Source organism: Epinephelus fuscoguttatus, linkage group LG18 (assembly GCF_011397635.1).
Source record: "Epinephelus fuscoguttatus linkage group LG18, E.fuscoguttatus.final_Chr_v1".
In the NCBI taxonomy this organism is placed as follows: domain Eukaryota; kingdom Metazoa; phylum Chordata; class Actinopteri; order Perciformes; family Serranidae; genus Epinephelus; species Epinephelus fuscoguttatus.
The window spans coordinates 240,507-264,521 of record NC_064769.1 but is presented as its reverse complement, the minus strand read 5'-3'; the positions used below and the strand labels follow the sequence as shown (position 1 = coordinate 264,521).

Sequence of the window (24,015 nt, the reverse complement as noted above, 5' to 3'; positions counted from 1 at the left end):
TACAGACGGTGGATGAGACGTGCCATAACCAAGTTGCGCTCTCTGCGCTCTAGAGTGCATGAGAGCAGCTTGATAATGACCTTATGCCTGCTCTTGACTAGGCGTAAGATTTACGCCCGGTCTTAGTGAGAAGAAGGCTTACACCCTGTTGGTGCAACCGGCGTAACTATAAGGTCGGACTTAGAACGCCAAGTTACGACCGACTTAGCTTAAGACCAGGCTTAAGACCAGTTGCAACCGGCCCCAGGAGACTACAGCCCTAGTTGTTACATATCAGCATATCAAATATCGGCAAAAAATCCAATACCATGCATCCCTACGTAGATTTGTAAGTTATGAAAAGATATACATACAGGGCACTGCAGATTTTGCCCCTGAGGCCCATGGCAAGCGTTATTCAAAATGGACGCCACACAGGCACTTAATATACATGAATGTTGCAGAAAATTGGCTTTAAGATTCTTGGAGATTGCCAAAGTGTGCTCGAGCTGATTGGATCAGATGGCAGAAGACCACCATCCCATTTTTCTCTCTTAATTTTTTAAAGTAAAAAAATAACAGAGTATAGAAGCTTCAGGGTCAAACTCCACCCTCTGCCATCCTGATAGAATGATGTTAAATTAGAAGTTGGTCTCTTGTTCCCGTGAGCAGCCTTGTTATACCTCTTTTTCTCTCTCCATTCACTCCTATTGCACTTTTAGAACACTGACAAACTGGATTCTGTGAACATGTAAAATAATGAGTTCTGTTCCATATGTTTGATCGCCTATTTACAATTATTGGTAAAGGTACAATTTTCTTTATTTCTTCTGCAACATAGTTAAGAATAATTAATAACATATGGTGGCTTATGCAGCTACACCCCCAAACTGGCAGCTTTTTTTGCATGCAGCCATGCAAAAAAACAGATAGTAGGATGTTACTCCATGCTCTCCACATCCTGCATTTACTGTTGATTGAGGTGTTGTTGTGCTAGCTGTTTCTGTGGTGCAAAAACTTTTAGAACAGGCAAAAATTTCGACGCACACTGTGTTATGCCTTTTCTGTACCTTTGATGCACACAGAGCATTATTATTTCATTACCATTAACATCTGATGCAATCAGTAATATTAACAATGGGTACTCCTTGGTCTGACATTTTTGGCTTAAAGTTATCAAGATGCCATCTTTGCATATGCTTTCATGGCACTCCTGATTCCTGATGAACATTATAAGAAGCCTAACGAGAGGAAGCGACCTTTCGGCATCATCTCATTATCTTGAGAAAATGAAATAAAACAACCTTTTGTTTTCTTGTGAAAATTGGTTGATTATCTTCTTATCATGGGATAAGAAGGCTTGTTTTCTTGAGATGACAAAATAATTAACCATGATTTCGAGATAACAGCATTGAAAAATAATTGGAAGCATGGCCTTCGGCTTTCATAGAAAACTGAAACAACAAAATCTAATTATATTGGAGTGGGCACCTTGCCATGACAGCCACTGAAGGAAACCATATAAAACTATGTTGTCCTTCACATAGACCCCCAACTACATGTTTCTGAGCAAAAGTAGCAACTTAAGTTTTTACATGGTCTCAAACTGCATTACAGAGCCTAATAAGGCCAAAACTGTCATTATGCTATTTTTAGACCAGCCAATCATGGAAACCACATAAACTGTTACGCCTTTCAAAAAGATCCAAAACTTAATGTTTCTGTTTTAGAAATTTGTTTCTAAGTGCTTCTGTTCAAAAGTGGCAACTTAAGATTTTATATGATTCTGTGTAGAGGACTATATAGTGAGCTCATCTGCCACTTGAAAAAACACTTTGAGACACTACTCAGGTCAATTTCTCTGCACTATTAATTATGTCATTGCTTTCACACAATTAAAACATGCCATATCAACGTTGGCTGGTGAACCATCCATAACAAATACTGACATGAATATGAAATCATACTGAGCGAATTTTCCCAAATTAATAAATAACGTTACAAAGTATTTTGTGGCCATTAGTGTGGTGTTGCAGCTCTGCTCGCATTAAACGTAATAATAACACTGCACTGGCATACAGATAAGAGGAGACTTTAAAACCAGACTAAATATCAGATATCAATATCATTTGTTTCAGGCTCTGGAGCTGCAGCTGCTGTATCTGTGTTTGAGGTTTTAGTAACTAGACTGCATGATAAGGGGGTGGTCTGGATCCAGCCAGCAAATAGTGATACATTTGATAGCTGCAGTTGGTAGAATCTGGAGATGGCAAGTATGAGCCGGACCTTTCCATACGTCTGGTATTACTCCAAGTAGTGCTACCATGGGGTATATATGTTGTCCCACTAAGTCTTAAGCTTTTGATATGCCCAGAATATATGAACATAGTTAGCCAACATCTCTCCGCATGCCCTCCAGCAAGCACCAGATGTTATCAAATTCACATGTTATATGAGGTGTTCTGAAGAAGCGTACAATAAGTTTCCATCTGAATTCTCTCCAAGTGTTTGATCTAGTGACCATGTGAGATCCTGAACAGATCTTATTCCAGGTCTCAGTGGGAAATGGTTCTGGTAATTGAAGCTCATTTTCCCATTTGGATATAAAATATAGTGGGAGTCTTATCCATATGGGAGGAGGTTGAATGTTAAAATCTTTTTTGTGTAGAAAATGTCTAATATCTATAGAAATCTGTCTGTGGAAGATTAAACTCTTTTCTTATTTGTTCAAAAGACTTCATAGTTTGACCTATTTAATCAAAAAGCTGATATACATAAATCAACCCAAATCTTGGGTTATCCAATGAGGGGATAAAGTCCCTCATGGATCCAATGGGAGTAAGGGCTGAAATATGGCAAGGTAAATCATAAGTCTTTTGCACTTCTTTCCAAATTTGTAATGTGAGTTTAGTCCATTTATTCATTTTGCAATCTCTCTGAGAAAACCCTAAGAAAGGCATTTCTGCTAATTCATGCTGGCAAGCTGATTTCTCTATGTTCAACCACCAACTGTCTACATCATTATTGAGTCATACAGTGAGTGGCTTCAACTGGGCAGCCCAAAAGTACATTTGTAAGTTAGGAAGAGCTAACCCCCCTTCCTCTTTTGGAAGTTGTAGTGTCTTACACCTGACTCTTGGTCGCTTCCCCTGCCAGACAAATCCAGAGGTAAGGTGATCTAACATGCAAAGTGTACCATTAGATATTTGGTCAAGAAGCATTTGGAAGGGGTATAACTGTCTGGGTAGCATATTCATACGTACAGTCTCTACTCTCCCCAGAATGGAAAGGGGTAGTGTGTGCCACCTATCTAGGTAATCTTTTATTGTTTTGAACAATTTCTCATGATTGGCCTGGTATAGTTTATCTAGTGAGGCAGTAATCTGAATCCCTAGATACTCGATGCCAGCCACTGGCCATTTGAATTAGAGAGCTTGTACTACAATTTGTATATAATGTCTTATAAAAATCAGCAAAAGCCTTTGAAATATATTATATAGTTTCGTCAAAAACTGGTTTGGTTTTAGTGACTTAAGCTTTTGGACTACATTAGACTCCTGTTGCTTCCTTACCTGGAAAGCAAGTAATATGCTTGCCCTTGAGCCATGTTCATAATATCTTTGTTTGGCAAATCGAAGCTGTCCCTCAATCTTGTTAGAGAGCAGAGAGTCTAGGGCCCTGTGTACTTCTCTTAGCTCTGTTAATAAAACTGCTGTGGGTTGTGCTTTATGCTGTTGTTCTAACTGCTTTATTTTAACTTTCAATTCTACTCTCATTTCATTGTTTCTCATCTTTTTTGCGGTGGCATAAGAAATAATGTGACCCCAGAGGTAAGCTTTTGTGCAGTCCCAGAGTAAAACTAGTGACGTGTCTGGATGTGTGTTTACGTCTACACAGAGTTGGAGCTCTGTTTTGATAAACTCTAGATAAGCTTCATCATTGAGAAGCGACACATAAGTCTGTATCTCCTGGAAGTAGTATTGTGTCCTATATCCCACATGATGGTCAGTGGAGTGTGGTCTGAAAGTGTTATTGAAAGAATTTCACTCCACTTTTCTGTGACCCTCAGACTTAGGGGTGAAAAAATAATCTATACAGGAATAAGATGAATGTTTATTAGAGTAAAATGTATAATCTCTGCTACTTGGATACAGATATCTCCACACATCAATCAGACCCATTTCGATGCAGTGACCCTTCAGTACTTTGCTCATTCTGGGACAGGGGGTTGTGGCTGCTGGAAATCTATCTTCAGATTGTGACATAACAGTTCCAATCCCAGGGCCGGCTCTTGGCATATGCCATGTAGGCGGTCGCCAGGGCACCACATGCTGGCAGGAGCACAGCTGCAAGACCTCAAAAAAATAAAGTAAAATAGAATAAATAAAATAAAATAAATACTAATAATAATTTGCAGCCCTGACTGATGCCCTTTCCTCGTGCTATGTCTTGAAAAAAAAAAGAACTAATAAAGAAAAAGTAAACAACAACAACCCCGTGCTCAGTCACGTCACTGTGGGCGAGGGGGGTGGGATGAGTTATCTGTGCACATCTAAGGTAGGTAGCTGTTGTGACTGACAGACAACAAGAGGTCATAATTTGTCAAATTATTGGGTTATCATCATGAAAAGACCTCCAAGCCCTCAGGTGCGACATACAGAAAGTGGAGAAAAGAGGAGGCGGCGGTCCTAGTATCAAAGTATGTCATCTTTTATAACACTAAAAAATGCCATTTGACTTTTCATTTGTACGAGCTAGCAGCTTGCAAGCTGAAATAAAGCAAAGTTGCTTAATAATGCTACTGTAGATAATGTAAAACTAATGTGTGACTATATAATTGTAGTGCAACCTCTTTTATTTTAGTAATGCAAAATCACAACTTGATAAGAATTTATGTTATGTCAAACACATCACTGGTGCAAGTAGTAGTCTGTCTGCTGCAGCTACATGTTTTGCTTGTACTGTACAGTAATAGGTAAATCATCTGTCCAGATGCACTGAGAAAATATTTGAACGAGAAAACCCAAGAAGCTACTGCAGAGGGGCCTTCTCTGACATCTGCTCCACTCGATGAAGAATGTAAATTTAGCCAATTATTTGTGGTCTCTGATACACTGCTATGTTGTCATTTTTAGCATTATTTTTGTTGTTGTTGTTATTAATATTATTATTATAATGTCATTATTATTACTGTTGAATGTTCCAGTTTAACCTTGTTACTAATTACAGTAAATGTAGGTCAAATAAAATAAAGTCTATTTGTACAGTGCCTACTTTATATGGAGTAGAATGACACAGAAGACTTCATGAAGTGGTGTAACAGTATGGATGTACTGTATGTTTGAATACAGCTACAAGTCACGCAACAAGCAGCAGCACGGCTGGATTCAGCACATCACCTCACTACCTCACGACTTCCAGTGAGACACAGCCTGAATCAGGTGAGTTCTGTAATTGTATGTTACTGTTGCAGTCATGTTTCCATCTGGAATGTTTTTGTGCATTTGTCCACACATGGAGGCTATGAAAGTCTATTTTTACAATGTCAATAAGTTGGCCAAGCCTTTAAACATTGGGAAACCTCCATAGTGACAGAAAAAAATGGGAACTGTAGCTTGCACACAGATCCCAATTTTCATTTGAATGCAATATTGCCACATATTTGACTTTTTTAAAAGGAGTCCATTCAAGAATACCAACAGTATCTATTATTAAAATCTGTTTCACATACTTCTGTTATTTTGGTAAAGTAGCTCAATAAAAAACATTTGATGACAAATACAATTTACAGAGGAAATATGGCCTAACTCAAAATATAATCTAAGTATAGTGCAACTATGTTCTATCTATTGTTCCGTTCACTAGTATAAGCCTTCCCTCACTGTCTTTAAACTCTGACGTGGATGTGAAATTCACTCCTCTCCAAACCAAAATTGCCACACCCCTTCTCCTTCCAGATGCATGAGAGGAATAAAACACTTTGTCCGCCCATGTTTTACCTAGCTTTATATATTCAGCATCTGACATTTGAGTTTCTTGTAAATAAGCTATGTCACGGTGTAGTTGTATGAGCTGACTTAATATTTTTTTTCCTCACTACTGGGCTATGTGGACCTCTCACATTGTAACTTATGACTTTAATGCCTCCCATTGTAGCCTGTAGTAATTATTTGATAATACATCTGACCCTGTACAAGGAGTTATATTAACAAAAATGGAAATGAGGAGAAATAAACGACAAAAGAGTTATCATAACAGTGATATTGTCCATGTGTTTCCTGATTCAATTACAATTTTTTATTCAATTTTATTTATAAAGCCCAATATCACAAATCACAATTTGCCTCACAGGGCTTTACAGTATATGACATCCCTCTGTCCTTAGGACCCTCGCAGCGGATAACGAAAAACTGATGAACTGTGAAGTATGAACATAACAGAAGAACAACTGTGCACCAACTGTGCGGTCTTGAACTCCACAATAAGAACAAAACAACCTTGCTCCTTGCGCCCGCTGTCTGCCACCCTCCACGATGTAGTTCTCTGTCCAGGTACTCCTCCTTGAACAGCTCGTGATGCTTAGTCCCTGCAGACCCTCCGCCGCCTCCCACGCCAAAGTGTAGGTTTTGATTCCGCCATCTAGATGAACTTTGAGGAGCGCTGGATATGGGGTCTGGAATTTGATGTTCTTCTCCCGGAGCTGCTTCTCGATGCCCGCATATTCACATTGTCTCCTTTGCGAGGCCGGTGAGTAGTCCTGGGCCCGTATTCACAAAGATTCTCAGAGTCCTCTCAGAGAGCTCCTAACTTAGCCTAAAAATTCCTAGCAAGGAATCTTAGCTTAAGAGTGATTCAGGAAGTTTCTGAGAGCAACTCTGAGAAAGGAGGGGACAGAAACTTTCATCGTAGTGAGGAGGTGTGGTTGACCCCGTTGCTAGGTATGACGCAGTCTTCAAAAGCTGTGATTGGTTGTTACAAAAAGGAAAAAGAAAAAAAAAAGAAAAACAAATGCGCTCCTAGTAACGAATAGACAGTGAAATCAACCGATCATAGAACTTAGACTGTATTAAGAAATGTGTAATCATGAAAATAATTTTATGTCATGATGATGAAACAGCAAAAATAAATTAATTGTTACACAGCTTCAAAATATTTGAACATACCTCATTCACATGCCGATTATCATATTGATTTGCTTATTGTTATGTTTACTTGCTATGCTGGTAATTTTACTACTTAATCTATTTGATATTAATGGTGGACGCAGACTCAGCTGTTAACAATTACTGTGATTGCTGGCCTCCTTGTAAAAAGCGGTCTGATTTGGCAGAATGACCAAAACAACGAATGAAATGGAGAAAAAAAGAACGAGAAAGCCAAACTGGACAGAAGAGCAGTGCTTGCTGTTGGCACAGTTCGTGGAGGAGAACAAGGGAGTTTTAAGAGGGAAATTCGGTCCCGGGATCATGGCATAAGGGAAGAGGCAGACTTGGGAGTGTATTGCCCGACAAATCAATGCGTCGTTCCCTCTCTTCTAAGAAAAATCTTAGAATTCGAGGAATTCTAAGATTTTTCTTAGAATGACGTCACTAAGAGCTACTTTTAGTCTTAGGATTCTTTGTGAATACGGGCCCTGGTCCATAGTTATTCTTTTCCCATTGTACCGTAGATTTTTCGCACTTCATGCCTTGATCAGGACACTGGTCTGACAGCTGAGAAACTTCATCACGAATGATCTTGGCAGTGCGTTGGGATCCTCCGGTCATAACAGACATTATGGAACATCGCGCGTTAAATCCAGAATGTCTTTGAGAAAGCCTTCCATCCACTTAACTGTATCTCCTGTCTCAGGTCCCTCTGGTATGCCTTACACACGCAGGTTGTTTTTTCTCATTAAGTTTTCCTGGTTCTCACATTTTTCTTCCATCTGACTATCTCTCTGCATGAGATAGCGGAGGAGCCGGTCTGCGCAGTCGCCCCTGTCCACCACACCAACACGGTTCTCTACCTCTGTCATTCTGTCTCCCAGGCCCTGCGCCATCTGCTCTAAAGAGGATATTGTAGATTGTGCCCTCTCGAAGCCATCTTTCACCTCGTTCCTGAACTGTCAAATTTCTGTCAAAACTGCATCTGCAAGTTCTTGACCAGGCTGTTCGCTAGCTATGCTAACCATTTTAGTCCCCTAGTGTGGTGAGGGGCTTCGACTTGCCTAATCCATTTCACTATAGGTTTGTCATCCTATCAGTATGCAGACCCTTAAATGGCCACACTTGTTTAATTTAGCTTTCACATTTTTCTTTTTGTTTGTCATCCTTTCAGGAGGGCGGCACGGTGGTGTGGTGGTTAGCACTCTCGCCTCACAGCAAGAGGGTTGCCGGTTTGATCCCGGGCTTGGGAGCCCTTCTGTGTGGAGTTTGCACGTTCTCCCTGTGTCAGCGTGGGTCCTCTCCAGGCACTCCGGCTTCCTCCCACAGTCCAAAAACATGCAGCTTGGGGACTAGGTTAATTGATAACTCTAAATTGTCCGTAGGTGTGAATGTGAGTGTGAATGGTTGTTTGTCTCTATGTGTCAGCCCTGCGATAGTCTGGCGACCTGTCCAGGGTGTACCCTGCCTCTCGCCCGATGTCAGCTGGGATAGGCTCCAGCCCCCCCGCGACCCTCAAGAGGATGAAGCGGTTAGAAGATGAATGAATGATGAATGGTCAGGCTCTGTCATATCTTAGAGAGCTCATAGTGCCATATTATCCCACCAGAACACTGCGCTCTGAGAATGCAGGGTTTCTCGTGGTCCCTAAAGTCTCCAAAAGTAGATCAAGAGCGAGAGCCTTCAGCTATCAGGCTCCTCTCCTGTGGAATCATCTTCCTGTTGTGGTCCGGGAGGCAGACACCATCTCCACATTTAAGACTAGACTTAAGACTTTCCTTTTTGATAAAGCTTATAGTTAGGGCCGGCTCAGGCTTGCCTTGTACTAGCCCCTAGTTAGGCTGACTTAAGGCCTATGTTTGTCTATGGAGAGGGCGGCAACTCAGCGGCACCGCTACCCTTGCCGTCACGCACTGCTCGGATTTTCCGCCCGAGTGCTGCGCTCAGAGTTGAAATTATTTGAACTTTGACTGCGCCGCTGCGCTGCACCTGGCGGTGAGCGAAGCGCGTTGTTCTTATCATGTGAAGGCCGCTTTAGGCCTAGTCTCCCGGGGACCTCCAATAATACACCGGGGACCTTCTCTCCTTCTCTCTCTCTCTCATGTCCTGTTACTGCATCTTGCTAACTCGGCCATACTGCATGTCACTAACTCGGCTTCTTCTCCAGAGCCTTTGTGCTCCACTGTCTCGCAGGTTAACTTATATCACAGCGGTGCCTGGATAGTGTGACGTGTGTGGTTGTGCTGCTGCCGTGGTCCTGCCAGATGCCTCCTGCTGCTGCTGTTATCATTAGTAATACTTCTACTGTTATTATACACATATGATGATTGTCACATACGTATACTATCAGATTTACTTTCAACATACAATACCACAATAGCCAGAATCATAATTATAATATTATTACTTTCATTGATGTTATTGTAAGCTATTAACATTATCGTCTGTCCTGCATCTCTCTCTCTCTCTGTCTCTGTCCCTCTCTCTCTGTCTCTTTCTGACTCCCTGTGGCATACGGATTACTGTTAATTTATTATGTTGATCTGTTCTGTACGACATCTATTGCACGTCTGTCCGTCCTGGAAGAGGGATCCCTCTTCAATTGCTCTTCCTGAGGTTTCTACCGTTTTTTTCCCCCGCTAAAGGGTTTTTTTGGGGGGAGTTTTTCCTTATCTGGACGTCCTAAGGACGTTGATGTCGTATGCTGTAAAGCCCTGTGAGGCAAACTGTGATTTATGATATTGGGCTTTAGAAATAAAGTTGATTGATTGAAAAAGGGCAATACGGGTCATTCATAATGTCGGCTATCAGGATCATACTCAATCATTCTTCTTACAGTCAAAATTACTCAAATTTACAGACATAGTGAAATTCCAAACAGCACAAATCATGCACAAAGTGAATAATAACCTTATTCCACAAAATATACAGAAATTGTTCAGGGATCGAGGGGGGCGGGGGGATATCAGTTAAGAGGGAAATACAACTTCAAAATTAACAGAATCCGTACAAACAAGAAAAGATTTTGCATTTCATTCTGTGGGGTAAGACTGTGGAACAATATGGGTGAGGAGTTAAAACAATGTCCAAACATGCAACAGTTACAAAATATAAAGAATATGTTTTCACGGGATACAGGGATGAAGTGGGGGTGTGACAGTCACTAGGTGTTCACAGGATACTGTTATTGATTATTTATTTCTATATTTATTTGTTTTCTATATTTCTTTATGTTCATTATTAGTTGGTTCTTTTCTGTTGTGTTTTATTAGCTTTGTATTTCTATTAGCTTTGTTACGTTGAACAACAACAACGATGGCGGACCACGTACTTGTGCAGCTGTTACTCCTGGCGCTATGAGGCCTCATCGGCATCCAAACACGGCAGATACGTCGTATTTGTGCTGCTCGACAAGATTTGTATGGACGGCAATTACGTTCCAGAAGACAGGTAATAACCTAACACGATTTGTCTCTTACTAACACTGAACGTGAGATTGTTATGTTAGCCTTTGTTGTAAGCTAACGTTAGCTGGCAGAGCACAGCTAATTCACAACGCAAATGTGTAACCTTATGTGTTGTGTACTTATTTAGACAACTGAGAGCTAGTTTATTGTAGTTTCAGCTGGACAAAAGAGGATGCTTAGCTCTGTGAAATTAACTCTACTATTTGAAATGCATGTAAACAAACTGTATGAAAATACAAGTCAGTGATTTATGTTTAACCTCATTTTCTTAACCCATATGCCTCACTAAGAACATTCTTGGTTTGTCACTTAATTTTCTTGATAATTTTGGCTGTGTTCATATATGGCATCAATAGAACGGAATAAACTCAATAGAATGATATATTACACTTAAAATGTGCTGTACATTTCCCCACACATTAAATGTACAGCACATTCACATGCTATGAATGCAGATCTGCAAGACCCTGTATGTATCTGCACATTCACACATTTATGTACAGACACTCATGCGCATACACAATTATTTTTCAATACAAGCAAAACTTTATTAAATGAGGCATAAGGGTTAAATAGCATGATGGATATTGATTTTAGTATTGATCACTCTCCACTCAACATCCTTATTTGCCTATACATTTTTGTCCTACCCCATGCAGAGCTGGCTCATGAAGCCCTTTGTGGACACTGGCAGATTGACCCCTGAACAACACACCTGTAACTACAGATTAAGCAGTGCACGGTTGGTTGTGGAATTGGCTTTTGGGAGATTGAAAGGACGCTGGAGGTGCCTCCTAAAAACCTGCCATTCAAATGTTTGTTTATTTAGTTCTGGTTGTGTATGCTGCACATGTGCTATTCTCCATTGTTTTTGCTGTTTTGTTGCTGCTTACCTGACTGCTTTCACCTGTGTTTGCTGGACTACTTCATGTCACCAACATTGTTTAATCCTGCAGTTCAATAAATTCATAGAAATGATTATGGCTGTCATGTTCTCATTTCTTTATAAACACAGTGACTGAAGACATCTATGAAAAGCATCTTCATAAATGGGTAACCTGTTGAGGTCTTGACTTGTTTTACTAGCTTTACTTGAACTTATTACACAGTTAAATTGTACATCATTAAGTGAAAACATACAGAAGCAGATATGTCTCTTTAGAATTTTTTTATTTAAATACAAAAAACAAGCTAATGATAAAAGTTACAAGTGTGCATTGAATGTGCAAAACTAAAACTTCCCATGAAGAAACACACTGGTCTCAGTCTCCAGCTTCTGCAGCAGGGCATCATTCAGGTCCTTGCTGGGTTGCTTTGACCACAGCTGCTGGATGGTGTTGGCGAGCTGCAGTGGAGTAGCGACGTTAGCTCGTAGTTAGCATCGTCTTGTTCGATGGCATATAACTCTGTAGACCACATGAAAAACAGCGCTTTAAACAGTGACTCGTCCACTACACATTATACAATGTTTAGCCAACTGAAAGGGGGGCTGGTAGGTGAGCCCATGGCTAAGTAACTTGCTAACGTTAGCTCAACCTGATCTCACAGAAATACGTGAAATGACCACGACCTATTAACACCGCATTCCGTGGTGGCAGCATGTAATGGGTTGAAATTATGTGCTGCCACCACGAAAACAGTGCCAATGTAAAGTCAATTAGGATCCTCTCCCATGGTGGACACACGGATTCCCTGATTCAATCATGTCATGTCAACCTCGTTTTCCTCAATGATATCTTTAACGTTCCTGTATACACACAAAAACGCGGAAGTGTCCTTGATAACTCAACAATATGACAGGTTAATGTCAAGGCCATAAAATAAAATAAATGTATTTTGCCAGCTTTTGATAGCGTAGGGCTTTAAGAGCATTGTGCTGTGGGCGGATGGGGCGCGTTCCATACTGTTTTGTAGCTGCTGTCCGCAGTCTGTGGGCTTCATTCCATTTCAGATTGCCATCCATCTGCCGTAACTGAATCCAAACGCCACTAATAAATAAATAAATAAGAGGATAAAAATAAGGCTGAGCACGGAAGAACAAGAGAGGAAACACCATCACATGGAGCCGTCTGCCCCTGGCAACCCGGCCACCCTCCACTCCACCAGGGGAGAGCGGACATCAAGCCAGCGCCACAGAACCAGCGGCTGCCCCCTGGTTATACCTCCGACCGTGGCAGCTGTCACACAAACCGCTGCTGAAAATTATACATTTTGATACAGGTAGGCTATATACATCCCAGACAGCACGCATACGTCTCACCGACGTCGGCCTCAGATCGTGCGTCGGCATTCTACTCCTAACGGCTGTTGATGCATCTGAGAAGCATCGGCCCATAGCAGGGACATGGTTTGCCAGAGGGCGGGTTTATGTGCTCTATTTCAAAGTCGGAGATAGGTCGGCTGTGGATCGGCCCATTGCAATTCATCCAATTGGCGCCAACGGAACAAAGAGCCGGCGTTGAAGACGGAGGACACAGCCTCTCATCAGTGTCAATTGGTCTTCAGGTAAGCCCACTTTAAGCTCACATAAAAATAGTTATTTTGTGAATATGACATTCAATAAAGTTGCTAGTTGCTAAGTCCCGACCGGGTGTGCTGGTGAAGGTAAAGAGGTCAGACACCGACTCCTAACAAGCTTGCTAGCTAGCTAGCGATTAGCAAACGCCATTGCTAGGTAGTTATAAGTCTTTCCAACACATGAACAATCCCCTTCTGGATAATAAATTAATGTTGAATTCGGGAAAGGGTCAGGTAACGTTAGTTAGCGTTAGCTGTTAGTATCCGGCTTCGGTGTTTGTACAGCTGCGGAGCTAGTGGTTAACCGCAGCTGACGAAGGGAAGCGCTGGGTTTGTGCCTTTATTTAACATGGCCCGGTATAATAGTTTCTCATGGTTCGGTACTGGTTATGGGTTATTGTTGGTGTGTTCGTACTGGAAGTAAAGCTAATATCCGCCTCAGGGTGTGTTTTAGTGCACCGTCACTGGAAAGTGCAAGAGACTCCAGTTGTTTCTGTCATGACCCTCCATTTTACAGTCCCCCCTCCCTTCTCTGTACATCTGTGCGTTCATGAAGTCAAATCCGAACAGAATCGTGACTCGCGATGTTTATTTGTCTAAAAGCTCCATTCTGCCTCCGCCTCTCCTCCAGAGCGGTCTGGAGTTCAGCAGCTATGTGCGATCAAGCTCGGGCTGTGTGTGTGTGTGTGTTTTCTGGCTCCTATTTGCTACCAGCTGAGTACACCGGGTGCATTTATTAATTGGTTAACGATCACAAATCGCCACGAATTCAAGCATGTTATGAATTCACTTAATACAATAACTTTTGTCTCTACCATCTGAATGAAACACATAACACGCTGTCTGCCACCAGCTTTGTGTGGAAATAGTTCAAAATATTAAACAATGAAAATGCAAACTGTGCGCTGCGCTGGATGGATAAAATCCGCTGGATTTATGTTTGCTGCAACTTTTAGAATCTCAGATAAAATCCCAGGTGAAGCTCGGAGCTTAAAGATCACTGGATTTATACTTAATCCAAAACCTATCGGGATGAAATACTGCATGTGATGGATTTACCATGAGCTGGCTGTGGCACAAAGTGAACCTCACTGAAGAAAGACGCCAAATTCTCCAGGGAATGCATACAATTTTATTTTATGTTCATAATAATGTTGATTAATATTGAAATGGTGATCTTCTTCCTCAATAATAATTATTAATATCATCAGAAAATACACTAAAGTGTTGAGGTTGGGAACATACATACATACATCGGGATAGAGCGCCTCTGTTTCCAGGATAGAAAATGTAATTTTCGGGAAAATATTAATCCACACACCTCCAAAAGGCTATTTATGGACTCTGTCAAACTACGGCACTGAAATTGTGCAAAAATAACTACAGAAAATAACCATAAAACAGTACCGAACAAACAAACCAATGAACATAGTCGGGATCAGCACCTTGGACAGCGCATTAGCACCTTGGAAAGCACATGTCATGAGTCTAATAGATATGGTGGAAATCTAACTTTACAGACTAACTTTAAAAGATGTCACCATTATTATTATTATGAGCTATGTGTCTGTGGATATTAATTGAACAAAATACTGAAATATTAATGAGAGTTTTTTTGATATTTATTTTAGGTAAATTAATTATTAATCAAATGATGAAAAATAATCCTCCGATTAGTTGATCAAATAATTTAAAAAAAATCATAAGGTGCAGCCCTATTCATGTGGTTCCTTGATCTTCTGAGTGGCTCCCTGTGGCTTTGACAAAAAATTATATGGAAATGACAAACACTGTCCACTTCCACCATCCTCGGGCTGTCAAACTGCCGTCCTGTCCTGCCAGTGAGGTGTGTGGATTCCCGGGAAATGTAATCAAGACCATTTCCGAAAATGTTCTATTTATTTATCTTTTTAAACACAGAACACATTAAAATATATTCAGAAAGAAATGTAGGGCGACAGTTTACTGTCATAAAACATGCAGCAGATATGTGTGTGCGTGTTGTGCGCCGGTAAAACACAACACAGACTATTAATTAACACAAAGCACATATTCTAATTGACTGATCTTACTAGCCTACTATTTATTGCTTTGTTATTACGCGAGGCTCGCTCTGGCAGCCTCGGCTCGCACCAGCGGAGGAACCGCAGAATACAGGAGTGTGGATTAGTAAAGTGTCCTTTAAACATATTTTCTATCAGCAATTAAGTGTAAATATGTTAACGGCGTGCACGTGTGTGTCTCGCACACAGCTGAGACGCACACACATCACAATCGCATAAAACACCTTCATATATGTTGAACAGTCGGTGTGCGCGTCTTTAAACTTAATCTCACTAATAAGGAAAAAATGAATTATTATTAGAATTGTAAAGCCCGATAAATCTCTAAGTGCGCGCAGGATGGAATCACAGCTGTCAGATCGTCTTACACAGATCAGCCAGCATGACAACTGGAACAGCTGTAGTGTTTGTGTCTGTGTGTTTATCGGGATCCAGAAAAAACAAGGATTAAACAATTATGATTTCTAACATACAAAAGATGTTATATCTGACCCCACGAGACCGGCACAACCCGGGGAGAAAAAGGTCTGTGTGCTTCTGTCAGAGCTGGTTGGATATACCAGAGCGTAATTTTGTGCACTTTCTCTGTTTCCTCCACCCACAATAGTGTTTGCGGGACAGAGGAGCGAGGATGGGGACTTGTTATAAGGATGAGGAGCACGGACTGGACACATAACTGCTCCTCAATCCACAATGAACAACCCGGGCTCCCCTGCAGACTGCGTCTCCCAGCAATCCAGACCCTGCTGCCTGTGTTCGTCTCCCGACCTGCCGTATGTTTTCTGTTCTGTTTATCCTTTTTGTGCTGGGGCTCTTTTGGATATGCTGCTGGAAATAAATTTATGATCACGAACTTGAATCGTACCTGTCTCTTTATTTTATCTACACACAATATTACAAAGCTATTTAGTGGTCAAGCATATTGTTTTTTTGTTATGATATTGCCATATTCCTATCACATTTTAAGTAAATACATGTTAATTTCAACTATGGATATGGAGATATTTATACTAATTGAATGATCCGACCTAAATAAAGGTCGTATAAAAGCTGTAGAGGGGCTGCGCTGAGCATCTTTGATTCATCGTCCAAACATCGTCTGGAGGGCATTTTTTACCAAATGCCGATGTCTCGGCGACGTCTTCCCAATGAGCAAACGCTCTCCATAATATGTCTTGCCGATGCAACTTTATTCATCGTGCCGACGTCGGCGAGACGTATGCGTGCTGTCTGGGATATTGCAAAACTCTTGAAAAGTACACCAAAGCATATTTTCGTTTCCAAATATTTATTTGAAAACGAAACCATTCATACGGTCAATATTGTCACAATCCCTGTCTCTCAGTCCTCTCCTGCCACTCTGCTGCAGTGTTTTTCCACTCCTCCTCCCTCTGCTTCACTCTACCTGCCAGCCACGCCCACCTCATCAGCCCAACTCTGCTCACCTGTCTACACAGCTGCAGCTCATCTACCAGCCTTGCATATAAGCCTCTCCAGCACCTTCACTCACTGCCAGATTGTTCTTTAGCATTATGCGAGACTCTCCAGCGTTCTTCTCCTGCCTGATCTCCCGGTGCCAACTCTGCCTGTCCCCGACCTGCTCTCCTCGTCTGCCTCCCGGTAAACTCACCTGCCTTCTGTCCCCGACCTCGTGCTTTGCTTCAGCGTCTCTGGTTTCTGCCTGCTCGTCTGGTCTCGACTCCTCTGCCCGGCCTCGTCTACCCTCCTGCCTGCTCCTCAACGGTGCTTCTGCCTTCGCTGACGGCTCTTCTGGCTACGGAGCGTCTGCCTCGCCACCTTTGGCTGCCGTAAGCTTCATCTCTTCCCCTCTCTCCGAAAGAGTTTTGAACTGTGTGGAACCGGGGGCTCTGGAGCTTCCCTTCAGTTCCGTGGCTGATCACGGCCGCTTCTCTTTCCCTCATCTGAGCCTCAGAGACTGTGTGAGGGCAACTTGCCCGAAGAACGAACTTTATTCTGTGTTTATTCTGCCTGCTGCATTCCCTGTTTGCTGTGGTGCTAATAAAAGTCATTACCAACTGTTCCTGCGAGCCTGGTACTGCATTTGGGTCCACAAACACTCTCGTTTCAGTACAATCTGGCCAGAAATGGACCCAGCAGACCCTGCTTCACCTCAATCTCGCCTAGCCCGGGTGGAGGGCATGCTCCAGCAGCATGAGGCTCTGTTAGCCTCCAACGCGGCGGAGGCTCGTCAGTCGGCGTCTGCTCTGGAACGAGCGCTAACCTCGCTAGCCGCCCAGGTGCAACAGATGGCGGCCGCCATGACACAACCTGCCGTTCCGGCTGCGGCTCCAGCCCCTCCTGCTCCGACCCCGGGGCCGTCCTCTAGCACTGCACCCGAGCCCCGGGTGGGGGCGCCAGAACGCTACGCAGGGGACCCTGAGGGCTGCAACCCTTTCCTGACAAACTGTTCCATTCTGTTCGCCCTGCAACCTCATACCTTCGCCACAGAGGGGGCTAGAGTCGCCTTCACCATCAACCACCTCACTGGAAGGGCACGTCTGTGGGGAACGGCAGAGTGGGAGAGAGGCACACCAGCCTGCGCCTCTTTCCAGGCCTTCTCAGAGGAGCCGTAAGGTTTTGGTCCTGTTTCCTGGGTCCTGATGCTGGGGTCTCATGAGCCAGAGGCAGGGGATCGGACAGTTGCTGACTACGCCATTGACTTCAGGACCCGGGCTCGTCTCAGTGATTGGAACGCTGCCGCCCAATGTGACGCTTTCCTCAACGGGCTGGCTCCGTACGTGAAGGATGAGCTGGTTTCATTCGACCTCCCCAGTTCCCTGGACGGACTCATCGAGTTGACCACGAGGCTGGACAGGCGGATTCAGACAAGGAGGAGGGAACAACGCCACGAGGGAGGGGATCACCGGCCATCCTTCCGTCAACGTCGACTCCCAGCCCCTCCTGTCCCACCTCCTGAACCCATACATGGAGGCGGAGCCCATGCAGGTGGGGCGGACCAGCTTAACGCCCGGAGGAGCGAGAGCGACGCCGGGAAATCTCTGCCTCTACTGTGGCCAGGCCGGCCATTTTGTTTCCCGGTGTCCAGCAAAGGGAGGGCTCAGCAGTAAAGAGGGCATTCTGCTGAGCCGTTCCCAGAACTCTGCCCCGACCCAAGACCTCTGTTCCACGTCCAGCTTGTGCTGCCAGGGGGGTCCCACACCCTCGCCACATTCATCGACTCGGGGGCGGACGTCAGCCTGATCGACGAGGAGCTCGCCCGCCAGCTGGACCTCATTAGGGTCCCTCTCCCTCATCCCGTGCCAGCCAGTGCCCTGGACGGTCATCTCCTGGGAACTGTCACTCATCAAACCACTCCCATCTCGATGCTTCTGTCCGGCACACATCAAGAGACTATTCAGTTTCACATTCTGAGATCTCCCAACCTTCCCCTGATTCTTGGCTACCCCTGGCTTCGCCGCCATAACCCCCACATAGACTGGTCCACGGGGTCCATCCTGGGATGGAGCCCCTCCTGTCAACAGATCTGCCTCAGACCAGCAGTGGCATCCACGCCACCGGCCAGCTCCCGTTCCACCTCAGACCTCTCCATGGTGCCCCCTGACTACCACGACTTCCGGGAGGTGTTTAGCAAGGCTAGGGCCACCTCTCTGCCCCCTCATCGGCCCTACGACTGTGCCATCGACCTCCTTCCCGGCTCCGTCCCTCCCAAGGGCCGCCTCTACTCCCTGTCCGCACCTGAAAGGGAAGCCATGGAGACCTACATAAACGACGCCCTGGCCGCCGGGATCATCCGACCCTCCTCTTCACCTGCCGGAGCGGGGTTCTTCTTCGTCGACAAGAAGGACGGGACATTAAGGCCCTGCATCGACTACAGAGGGCTCAACGACATCACGGTGAAGAACCGCTACTCTCTCCCCCTCATCGCCTCAGCCTTCGAACTGCTCCAAGGGGCCACCATCTTCACTAAGTTGGACCTCCGCAACGCATACCATCTGGTCCGGATCCGTGAGGGAGACGAGTGGAAGACGGCCTTCAACACCCCTACTGGACATTACGAGTACCTGGTGATGCCTTCGGCCTCACCAATGCCCCTGCTGTGTTCCAAGCCCTCATCAATGACGTGCCCGAGACATGCTCAATAAGTTCGTGTTCGTCTACCTAGACGATATTCTCATCTTCTCCCGCTCCAAGCAAGAACACATTCATCACGTCCAGACAGTGTTGCAGCGACTGCTGGAGAACTCCCTGTTCGTCAAGGCGGAGAAGTGCGAGTTCCACGCCCCCTCTGTCTCCTTCCTGGGGTACATCATAGGCCGGGACCGCATGGAGATGGACCCCGTCAAGGTATCAGCTGTCACCTCCTGGCCCGTCCCTGATTCCCGCAAACAGCTGCAACGATTCCTGGGGTTCGCCAACTTCTATAGGAGGTTCATCCGGGGCTACAGCACGGTGGCAGCACCTCTCACCGCCCTCACCTCCTCCAAGATTCCTTTCAGGTGGACCTCGGCCGCCGAGGAGGCGTTCTTGCACCTGAAGGGGCGGTTCACCTCAGCCCCCATTCTCCTGATCCCTGACCCCGAGAGACAGTTCGTCGTAGAAGTCGACGCCTCGGATGTGGGGGTGGGGGCCGCCCTCTCCCAACGTGCTGCCAGGGACCAGAAGCTTCACCCCTGCGCCTTTTTCTCCCGGCGTCTGTCCCCAGCTGAAAGAAATTACGACATCGGGAATCGAGAACTGTTGGCGGTGAAGCTGGCACTGGAGGAGTGGCGCCATTGGTTGGAGGGAACCAAGATCCACTTTCTCGTCTGGACTGACCACAAGAATCTGGAGTACATCCGCTCGGCCAAGAGGCTGAACTCTCGTCAAGCCCGGTGGGCCCTCTTCTTTGCCAGATTCAACTTCACTCTCTCCTACCGTCCAGGCTCCCGCAACGTCAAACCTGACGCCCTGTCCCGTCAGTTCATGGTCGGGAAGAGGACTCCCAGCCCTGACAACATCCTCCCACTTCGGCTGATGGCCGCTCTCACCTGGGGGGTGGAGGAGCGAGTTAGAGCTGCTTTGGAGGACCAGCCCGGGCCCAGCTCCTGCCCCCAAGACCGCCTATTCGTCCCGCAGGAGTTTAGGACGGAGGTTCTGCAGTGGGCCCACGACTCCCGGCTCACCTGCCATCCGGGGATCCTCCGTACCAAGGAGGTTCTACAACGGCGGTTCTGGTGGGCTACTTTGGATGAAGACACCAGAGACTTTGTTAACGCTTGCCCAATCTGCAACCAGAACAAGGCCCCTCGGCAGGCCCCTGCCGGCCACCTGCAACCCCTGCCTGTGCCTCACCGCCCCTGGTCCCACATCTCTTTGGACTTTGTCACTGGACTGCCGCTGTCAGGGGGCCACACCGCCATTTTGACTATTGTGGACCGCTTCAGTAAAATGGCTCATTTCGTGCCCTGCCCAAGCTTCCATCGGCCAAAGAGACTGCTGAACTGATTCTGCAACACGTGTTCGGATTCACGGCCTCCGCCTGATGTGGTCTCCGATCGAGGCCCCAGTTCACCTCTACCTTCTGGAGGGAATTCTGCCTCCTGGGGGCCTCCACCAGCCTGACGTCTGGATTTCATCCCCAGTCTAATGGTCAGTCAGAAAGGATGAATCAAGAAATGGAAACGGCGCTCCGCTGCATGGTCTCCAGGCACCCTGCCTCCTGGTCCTCGCAACTGCTGTGGGTGGAGTACGCCCACAACACCCTCATCAGCTCCGCTACTGGACTCTCCCCTTTCCAGTGCGCCACGGCTTTCAGCCTCCCCTGTTTTCTGCTCAAGAGAAAGAGACCGTCTGTCCTCAGTGGAGGCCTTCATCCGCTGCCGGACCTGGACACAGGCCAGGGCTGCACTTCTACGGGCCGCCGACAGATACTCGACAGCCGCCAACCGTCACCGCTCCCAGGCCCCCCCTTATCAGGTGGGACAGAAGGTGTGGCTTTCTACCCGGGACCTGCCTCTGAGGGTGGAGTCGAGGAAGTTGGGCCCCAAATTCATCGGTCCATTCCCCATTGAGAGGGTGATAAACCCAGTGGCTGTTCGACTCAAGTTGCCCCGTTCCATGCGGATTCATCCCACCTTCCATGTCTCCAAGCTAAAGCCGTGTCGGGAGAGCCACCTGCAGCCCGCCTCCCGGCCACCCCCACCGCCTCGCATCATCGATGGGGACCCTGCTTACACGGTGCACCGCTTGCTCCGCTCTCGTCGCTGGGGAAGGGGCCTGCAGTACCTCGTCGACTGGGAGGGGTACGGTCCGGAGGAGCGGTCATGGGTTCCGGCCCGTCAGATCCTGGACGCACGGCTCATCAGGGAGTTCCATCGCCAACACCCTGACCAGCCCTCCAACATCACCTCGGCACAAGGGGGCCCCAACACTGACCTTCGGTCTCCTCCTACATCTGAGGCATCTGGGTCTGAGGAGGAGGATGCGGGACCGGCCTCGGAGCATGAAGAGACTGGGACAGAGGCCTCTGAGGAATTTTAGCCTGTCCCCGACCTGCTCTCCTCGTCTGCCTCCCGGTAAACTCACCTGCCTTCTGTCCCCGACCTCGTGCTTTGCTTCAGCGTCTCTGGTTTCTGCCTGCTCGTCTGGTCTCGACTCCTCCGCCCGGCCTCGTCTACCCTCCTGCCTGCTCCTCAACGGTGCTTCTGCCTTCGCTGACGGCTCTTCTGGCTACGGAGCGTCTGCCTCGCCACCTTTGGCTGCCGTAAGCTTCATCTCTTCCCCTCTCTCCGAAAGAGTTTTGAACTGTGTGGAACCGGGGGCTCTGGAGCTTCCCTTCGGTTCCGTGGCTGATCACGGCCGCTTCTCTTTCCCTCATCTGAGCCTCAGAGACTGTGTGAGGGCAACTTGCCCGAAGAACGAACTTTATTCTGTGTTTATTCTGCCTGCTGCATTCCCTGTTTGCTGTGGTGCTAATAAAAGTCATTACCAACTGTTCCTGCGAGCCTGGTACTGCATTTGGGTCCACAAACACTCTCGTTTCAAATATAAAACATTTTGTTAGTAATAAAAAACAAATGTAATCTCAATGTGACCACGCCAGCCGGCGGGACTGTGGCTGAACCACTTCCAATGTTCATTCATTCATTCATTCATTCATTCATTCAATCGCGTGTTCAATGTGTGTGTGTGTGTGTGTGTGTGTGTGTGTATGTGTGTGTGTTAGAGAGGAGTATCAATAAAAAAAGTAATTATTTCGGTGTTTATTTCTTTTATTCTTCCGGGTGTTTTTTTTATTAAAATGCGTAATATAGCCAACAATATTATAGACCAAATGTTAATCTAATTATTATTGTAGAGTGTATTTAGCAAATCACCACTCTCAACTGGAGACAGCAGCAAAAAAAAAAAAAAGGCATTATAAAAAGCCGACAAATAGTGTTAATTAATTGACGTGAGACATTGAAGAGGTTGTCTCCTATAGTCTGTAATTTTTTTTTTTTATTATCATAACTTCTCGGAAATTACTCAAAAGTAGAACATGCTAAAAGTAAATACAATAATAGGCTAAATAGTATCTAAGCAATAATAAAGTGTCTAAACAATAATAAATATTATCTAAGTTATCTATTAGGCTACCATTCCACTCTGTAAATAGATTTTAAAATTTCAATATGATTTTAATATTATTTTTGCTTATTTCATTATTGTTATTATTGGTTTTACTTTTTAGTAGTATTGTATTGTCTGAGGATGACTCATGTTAGTAACTATCTACAGTAAAAAAGATAAAAACAAGCAGAGAAACAAACAAAACTCATTTTATACACGGGGCCTTCAAAGTGCTCTCTGAAACTACACCTGGCATGGCTTCCATCCAAAAAATGAAAAAATCTAAACTTTGTCGTAGAGCTAAACCAAATATATCATTGGAAAGGTCTCAACCTGGAGAGTAACATATGTCAGTATGAAGATTCTACATGGCTCCTGCTTTCAGCCATTGACCTTTGAACCTTGACCTCAGTGCATGTTGGAGGGCTTATAACTCAGCAACGAAAGGGGGTACAGACATGGGACCAACTGTTATAGAGAGCTCTTGACCTCAACTATCATGTGAGTGTCGTCAACAACTGCGGGTGCTGTCAGATATGGATAAAATATGGATAAAATTAATTTTCACCCATTTAGAAATTTGATATTTAAAATCTGATTTCACAAATGTGTTTACCATCCCCTTAGAGTCCACAGTGTACTCTCAATTCAGTATTTACAACTTCCAAATCTGGGAAAAACACTTAGATTTTTAAAAAACTACAGTTCCCTGGGACCGCGCCATGCAGTTTGATACATATCAGCAACATAGTTGTAGTTAGCTATCAGGCTCCTCTCCTGTGGAATCATCTTCCTGTTACGGTCCGGGAGGCAGACACCGTCTCCACATTTAAGACTAGACTTAAGACTTTCCTCTTTGATAAAGCTTATAGTTAGGGCTGGCTCAGGCTTGTCCTGTACCAGCCCTTAGTTAGGCTGACTTAGGCCTAGTCTGCCGGAGGACCCCTCTATAATACACCGGGCCCCTTCTCTCCTTCTCTCTCTCTCTCTTTCTCGTATCCTATTACTGCATCTAGCTAACCCGGCCATTCTGGATGTCACTAACTCGGCTTCTTCTCCGGAGCCTTTGTGCTCCACTGTCTCTCAGATTAACTCATATCACAGCGGTGCCTGGACAGCGTGACGTGTGTGGTTGTGCTGCTGCCGTGGTCCCGCCAGATGCCTCCTGCTGCTGCTGCCATCATTAGTCATTAGTCATACTTCTTCTGTTATTATAGACATATGATTATTGTCACACATGTATACTGCCAGGTATTAATACATACTTTCAAC

General features: G+C 45.2%; 1 protein-coding gene across 2 annotated transcripts in view; it reads right to left on the bottom strand.

The window, feature by feature from the left end:
• The window catches only part of psmb10 (proteasome 20S subunit beta 10), a 70,638-nt gene that overhangs the window by 22,612 nt on the left and 24,011 nt on the right, over positions 1-24,015 (bottom strand). The gene's annotated exons all lie outside the window — the stretch shown is intronic.